This window comes from Palaemon carinicauda, chromosome 19 (assembly GCF_036898095.1).
Source record: "Palaemon carinicauda isolate YSFRI2023 chromosome 19, ASM3689809v2, whole genome shotgun sequence".
NCBI lineage: Eukaryota > Metazoa > Arthropoda > Malacostraca > Decapoda > Palaemonidae > Palaemon > Palaemon carinicauda.
In genome coordinates, this window is record NC_090743.1 from 14,821,769 (window position 1) to 14,829,101 (window position 7,333).

Consider the following 7,333-nt stretch of genomic DNA (forward strand, 5'->3'; position numbering starts at 1 on the left):
ATCCACCTCGGAGGAAGACGATGATCGTTTCCTCTCCGCACTAAGTTGAAGGAGCTGCAAGAGTACCTTCTTCGAAGGAGGGTCGGTCAAGCCAAGGGACGGCCACGCCTGAAATACATCAGAAAAAGAACAGGTCCCCTCGGAGGGAAAGGCGGGGCCGCTTCAATAGGAGAAGCAGCACCGTCCCTCGGGGACCAAGGTTAACCGGGGTTAAACCAGTCTATGCTTCTGTTCGACGGTTCCCCGGCAGAAACCGACTGAACAGGAGCTTCGGGGGAGGTCAATGGGTGGAAGAAGCCTTGGTTTTCTTTGACTTCGAGGAAGTCCTTGAAGGCAAAGCATTCCTTTTACCCTTCTTCTTCCATCAGTGCCGAAACTTCTCCCACTGGGAGGCAGACCACTCCCAGCATTCAGGGCAGGAGTTGTCACACCGCCATCCTCTGCCAGAAGGACATAACCATTGCGGGTTCGTATCAATGGACAACATAAAGGTCCCGCAGGAGCGGCTCTCATGTCCTAGGCAGGTCTGCCAGAGGACGGCCAAGAATAGAGCACACACACACTGAAAAGAAAAAGTAAAACAAAAGATTAGTTGGTAATGGCAAGTCAATAATTGGTGGGAGGGAAGAGCGATAACGTCTGTTCTCCACCCGAGCCAAAAGTAACATGGGTTCTCAACCCAGGTGTGAGTGAGAGGGGTAGCTACTACCCACCAGGGCCCCACCCCACTAACTAGTGGGTGCGTAGTTAACCCTCACTAAAAACTTAATGGCTCATCTTTCAGCTTCGCTGAAAGTAATATCCCTATAATAGCATTAGTTTCTATTTAGTGACGGAACAAATGCCCAATACCCAACTGGGATCACCCATAATTGTTTTACTACGGGGTAGTAAACTTACAAACGAGTGGTTTACCCCAATATTCACTGTCAGAAATATAAAAAAAAAAAAAGCAAGAAAAATATATGGTTCATATATAGTATTCGGATAAAAATTATAGGACCATATACAGGGTGACACAAAAAAAAAAAACGGTCATCACCAAAAAACTAATAACTTCCAAAATTTTATTCAGATCGGCATAAAACTTTAGCTATATTAGGTCGAGCCTGTGTAGCAGACATCTCCAAAGTTTCAAGTCTGTACAACAAAAACTCTTTGTTTCACTGGCTCTCCAAAATGTGCTCCAAATGAGCTCCCCAGCACTGCAGGCACATTTGGATCCGGCGGGCAAAGTTCTCGGTGACCCTCCCGCATTCCTCCCTTGGGATCACTCTTATTGCTGCTGTGATACAGGTGGAGATCTGAGTTCAAAATTCTCCGCACGGACTCACGATTGATTCCAAGCTCCTGACTTCACCGTCACACAGACTTGCTTGGGCTGCGGACAACAGAGTCTCTGACTGCAGCAATGCTGTGTGGTGTCCTTGATGATTTCGGTCGTCCAGAGTGTGATTGTCTGTTAGTGTCTTTACAATTGAGGTTATGCACTGTCCCATGGGTTCTGAACTTATTGACCCATATGTAGATCATTGAGTGGACAGGAAATTCTCAACATCTGAACCATTCTTTGAATTGCAATTGAGCTGCGTGGATAGACTTCAACCGAAAATATGCCTCAACAATAAATGTCTTTTCCTCAGTAGTCATTGGCATCTCGAAGGTCGAATTTGGTAGACTCTTAGAACATTAATTTTCTTAATAAATCTGAAAAATAAAAGGAATTGATTATTTACTTCAAAAGTTATTCCAGTTTAGGTGATGACCATTTTTTTTTTGGCGTCACCCTGTATTTACCCAATATATGGAGCACACACCCTCTATTATTTAAGCTGACCCAGGATATAGTGTTCTTATCAATACATATCAAAATATTTTAATGGTGAATGGGTGGAGATAAACTGTACTCTGGGTATTTATCTATCCATGCACTATTTGGTGATTCTATAATGTATGACGAATAAAGACAGAATCCAAAATCAGTATCAGTAGAGAATGTGGGTTAAGGGAGGAATATATAATCTGTTCACTGGTGAAAGGGTAAATATTTACCATATTCTGTGAAATTCTCCTCTAAAATAATCCCATCATAAGTTACGGTGAAAGGATGAACCTCAGGAATTTAAGTGATTGGATTATTTCAGGTACATTATGCAATGCCCAATCAATAACGTAAACTAGATTGTGGATTGATAAAATTATTATGAAACTCGATAACAAGTCTCTCGGTAATACAATCTACAGTACTGTACTATACGTATTAACCAACAACAAACCTTCTATCTAGTGTGAAGAGTAATTTTTAGAACCCCCATGATGTATTCTACAAAGCTTTGTCCTAATAATGCGTAACTGTATAGTTAATTAATGATTGGTAACGAAAACGGCCCTTACGAGACACTTACGACAGAATTATTATTAGTACAAGCCAAGTTATAACCCTAGAGTAATTGGAAAAGCAGGATGCTATAAGCCCAAAGGCTCCAACAGGGAAAAATAGCTCAGTGAGGAAAGGAAACATGGAAATAAATACACTACAATAAGAGTAATGAAACATCAAAATAAAATATTCTAAGAACAGTAACAATAGTGTGCCCAAGTGTACCTTCCAGCAATAAAACTCCAACCCAAGACAGCGGAAGACCATCGTACACGCACTACCCAAGACTAGAGAACAATGGTTTTATTATGGAGTGTACTTCTCCTAGAAGAGCCGCTTACCATAGCTAATGAGTCTCTTCTACCCATACCAAGAGAAGGTAGTTACTGAACAATTACAGTGCAGTAGATAACCTCTTGAGGGAAGAATTGTTTGGTAATCTGTGTTGTCAGGTGAATGAGGACAGCAGAGGATGAAGAAAGAATAGGGCAGACCATTTGGTATATGTGTAGGCAAAGGAAAAATGGTATTACTGCATAAGTTCCCAATGTTCGATAGCTCAAAATACTATGCACAAATTTGTGGATAATTTGTATTTTACCTAACAATACAATCCTTTAGCTATTCATTAGGGGTTATTACTTTCGGTGAAGCTGAAAGGACGAGCCATTAAAATTTTAGCGATGGTTAACTAACCAGGTAAGTTTGTATAAATAACTAAAGGTTTGTATCGTTAGGAAAAATACAAATTATTTACGAATTTCTTATTTGTTCCGTGACTGAAATACAAACCTATGCTATTTATTCGGGGTGACTCGCCCATTAGTAGGGTCGTCGTCCCTACCAATCATGGCATCATATATGCTATCAGCAAAACCAGAGAAACTCCCATAGTATGGAAAGTTTGAAAAAGCCCGACTCTCTCTAGGAAACTTAAGACCGGGGCTATTATTTGAAGGAAATAAGGTAGAAGGTAAAACTTTCCCCCTAACCTAACCTACAAGGCGTGTCCTTAGCTGTCGCAGGGGGTGTTAGCCGCCCGGCTAACGCCCCCTGCGACAGCCCTTTCACTGCCGTATTCTAAGTTAGACATAATATTATATACAGGTGGCCGCTATTGTACATACAACCCCGGGACTGGCCGCTGATATACAAAGGCTCGAGGAAAACATACATTTTCTGTTCGAAATGTTTCCCCGTCCGTGAAAACAATTTTACTCTCAACGGGTTACTGGTGCCCTGACCAACAACAGTACCTACTGTGGGATTGTGGGAACACTGGTGATGTGTACAAAGCTACTTAAAACTTTAGTAACTGTTGTAGTCTAAAGTTACAAAAATTTGTTAGGGTTGGGTTGTAGGTCGTGGTTCCAGTTACTAATTATCATTCTGCAGCAGCATATGTTTGCAGGCATTCTACCAAATAATAGATAGGTGCAAAACTTCTTAGCTTTTTAGTTTAAAGGTGCAAAACTTAGCTTTTAAGTTTTCACTAATGTGATAACTGAACTTATTCTTGGAACAACAAACAAGTTTAAATTTTATTCCTTTCTACGATGAAATAAGTTGAAGTAATACCTTACTGTCAGTTTTCGCGGTATTATTAAACCTCCTTTCAGATTTATGGTCCCAATCATGTATTCCACAAGCTTTCCGATGGGACTTGCCAACACATTGAACACAACCAGTTAAACTGGGTTGAGTTGAACATTATCCCCGAGTATTATTTACTTGCGAGGTTGCCTTCAGGACTCAGGTTCAGGTTCTGGGTTGAGGCATCGTAGCCTTTGCAACGGCACTTCCAAAGTTTATCTTATACTGTTTTGTCTTTTCCTCCACATGGGGTTTAATACTTCTTTTTTCTTTTCTATATTTGTTTCACTAAATAAAAATAATCCTACTATTTTCTTTAGGTCTTTCTCGTATGGTTGTTGTAGTAGCTCAATTACTTCATTCCTTTCTTTTCTATATTCCTGGCAAAACAACAAAAATGTATCTAATCTTCCTCCTCATTTTCACAAAAATTACAGTTTACATTCCCTCCATTGTGTCTATTTACAAAATTTAGTTCTAACGTATTAGTTCCTGCTCTAAAGAAATGTCACTAAAGCAAATGTATTGTCATAAAGTAACTCTTCTTTAATTTCTTTCTTCCACGTTCTATATATTTCTAGGCTCATTTTACTTTCTATTTCTTCTTTCCACTTTTCAGTAACCCACTTTCTGGTTTCCGTTTTTATTTCTGCCTTGTTCATTCTTCTTATCTGTCATGCCTATACTTAATTCTTCCACGTTCCTTGTTGCAAAGCGCTGCAATCTGTGCGCGCGCGCGCGTGTGTAGATTGCCTTGCCTAATCTGCAAGCTGGGGTTTCTAAATTCCCTATTTCTATGTTATTATTTCTAAATTTCCTTAACTCATTACATTTAAAAATATGCTCAGTAGCATCCTCTGCCTCCCTACACAACGCACAAAGCCTATTATCATTATCATTCCTGTTTCTATAATTTGCTTTTAATTCTAGCATATTTAACTTTTCATAACTATTACGGCCTCATTAGTGATAAATTCTCCTATGTAATCTCTTCTACCATTACTATTCACAAACCTCAGTTTGGTCAGTTCTGCTTTCTTTTCTTCTATTTTTCTTTTAATTTCATTTGCCACTTTACTTTTTATTTCATTTTTAAGTTCTTACTTTTATACTTTCTTACCTCTTCAATTTTAATATCACATTTATTGCATATTTCGATGATACTTTTTCCCAACATTCCCCATATGGTTATCTTATCTGATCTTCCGCTGCCTCCTTAACTAGCCGTTTGTCATCTGATGTTATGATGTTATGAAATAGCATCACCTTTTTATAGTCGATTCTGTTTTCAACTGGCCATATTCCTGTTTCTGTTAGCAACCTGTTCCAACATTCCTTTCATAATTTTGTATTGTATACTCTCTAGCTCTTTCATTTCTTTTTCTTTTATTACACCCCATGTCTCAATATTTGCTAACATTGCAGGTACTACTGTCTCATAGATCTTTATTCTCACTAACAATGTCAAATATCATACTCTTACTGTCTCCATACTTCCTAACTTCCTGTACCATGTATTCTATTTTTGCTTCTCTATTGCTTATGCTGACACTATAGTTTCCCTTTTCTGAGTATCATTCTCCTAAGTATTTATATTCCTTAACTGTTTCTATCCTTCCATTTCTAACCACTTCTGCTAAACATAAATTTCTTTAGTTCTTCCAAACTACGGCAGTTGCTAATGACTCTTTCTACTTTGTATCGAATGTTGCTAGGGAAACATTTTATAATCTACATAAATTAAGGTTTCTATTCAAATGTTTCGAATCAGGGTTATCATCTTCTCACTTACTGAATTAACTTTGTCCGTGACTATTGAGCATAACTTGGTCCAAATACTGTTCCCTGTTTTACGTTTCCTTCTATCTTAATTTCCTCTGTATATCCAACGGGGCTCTTGATATACACACACACACACACACATATATATATATATATATATATATATATATATATATATATATATATATATATATATATATAAGAGGGGACCTTATTGCACTGTATAAGGTCCACCACCAACAATAGTCCAGGCAATAACAACCATAACAGGACTGATAGAGCCGGAGGCCAAAACGTGGATCATCTCCAGACAGAACCAGAACCATTAATCCCACCAAACATGCTGGCTAGCCAGAGGCCACTACCTCCCAGGATTGAAGATCTCCGCCCTTGGGCGGTCCTTGACCAATAAGGATGGAATGTCGAAGCAGGACTCCGTATATAAGCCCTCACAATAATACCTGCGTTACAGACTTACAGTTCACTCTTGATAATGAGCAGAAAATCTTCTCACTGCTCGAAACCGGTTATGTTGAAGGATATGTTATACTTAACTCCACCTAATTTATGATTTTTGTACATAAGTGACCATTACTTTGTGCACACTAACATTGTGATAGTGTTTCATAATTTGTATGTATTATCTGTACTTTCATAGTGTGCTGTGATAAAGATGAAATCTGTATGATATGGTTTTCATCACCTTCCTAATGATAATACTGTATGTCCCTTTCCCAGTTACTGGCAGATTGTAGCAATGGAGAGAAAAAGATAATAAGAGCAATAGAAAAAGTTAATTACAAAATTAACGCCACTGAGGTAGCAATCACTTTCAATAAAACCTGCTTAAAAGAGGGTCTACTCCCAAAATATTATTAACACACACACACACACACACACACACATATATATATATATATATATATATATATATATATATATATATATATATATATATATATATATATATATATATATATATATATATATATATATATATATATATATATATATATATTATAGTTACCTTTACTCACCCACCAGTATGTATGCTGTTAGTCTAAATTTTGCCATTTCTTACCTCTCTTTTTACCTTCTTCCTTATTTCCTTCAAATAATAGCCCTGGTCTCAAGTTTCCTAAAGAGAGGTGGGCTCTCTCAAAATTTACATACTATGGGAATTGCTCCCTTTTTGCTGAAGCATACATGATGCCATCTACATATTATTAAGGTTTCTACTTCCATAAGTTAAGTTTATTCTATGCTACAATTGAGGATAATTATGTACCAGACTTTATGCCTTAATTCACTTTTTATATGTCATTCTAGGTACAGTATATGGAAAATTGGTACAGGTTCGTTACTTTCCACTCATTCCCTTGTGTTATTAGTGAACATGATGCCACACCACGTGTGTTTTTACTTTAGCATCAACTACTTTCGACCAGAAATCTTTAAGATATGCATTTTTTAACATTTCCTTATCATTCTAGTTCTCTATTATCTACAAAAGTAGCTACTACTCATCGTATTCTATCAACGCTTGTGCAATATTAATGATATATTATCTTTACCGCA

At 37.6% G+C, this 7,333-nt stretch overlaps 1 protein-coding gene across 1 annotated transcript in view; it reads right to left on the reverse strand.

Annotated features, from left to right (window-relative positions):
* Window positions 1–4,096, reverse strand: part of LOC137658459 (uncharacterized) — a 67,264-nt gene extending 63,168 nt beyond the window's left edge. Inside the window, exon 1 of the mRNA XM_068393186.1 lies at window positions 3,959–4,096. The gene's annotated coding sequence lies outside the window, so the exon portion shown is untranslated. The remainder of the gene's footprint in view (window positions 1–3,958) is intronic.
* Window positions 4,097–7,333: the final 3,237 nt, after the last annotated feature.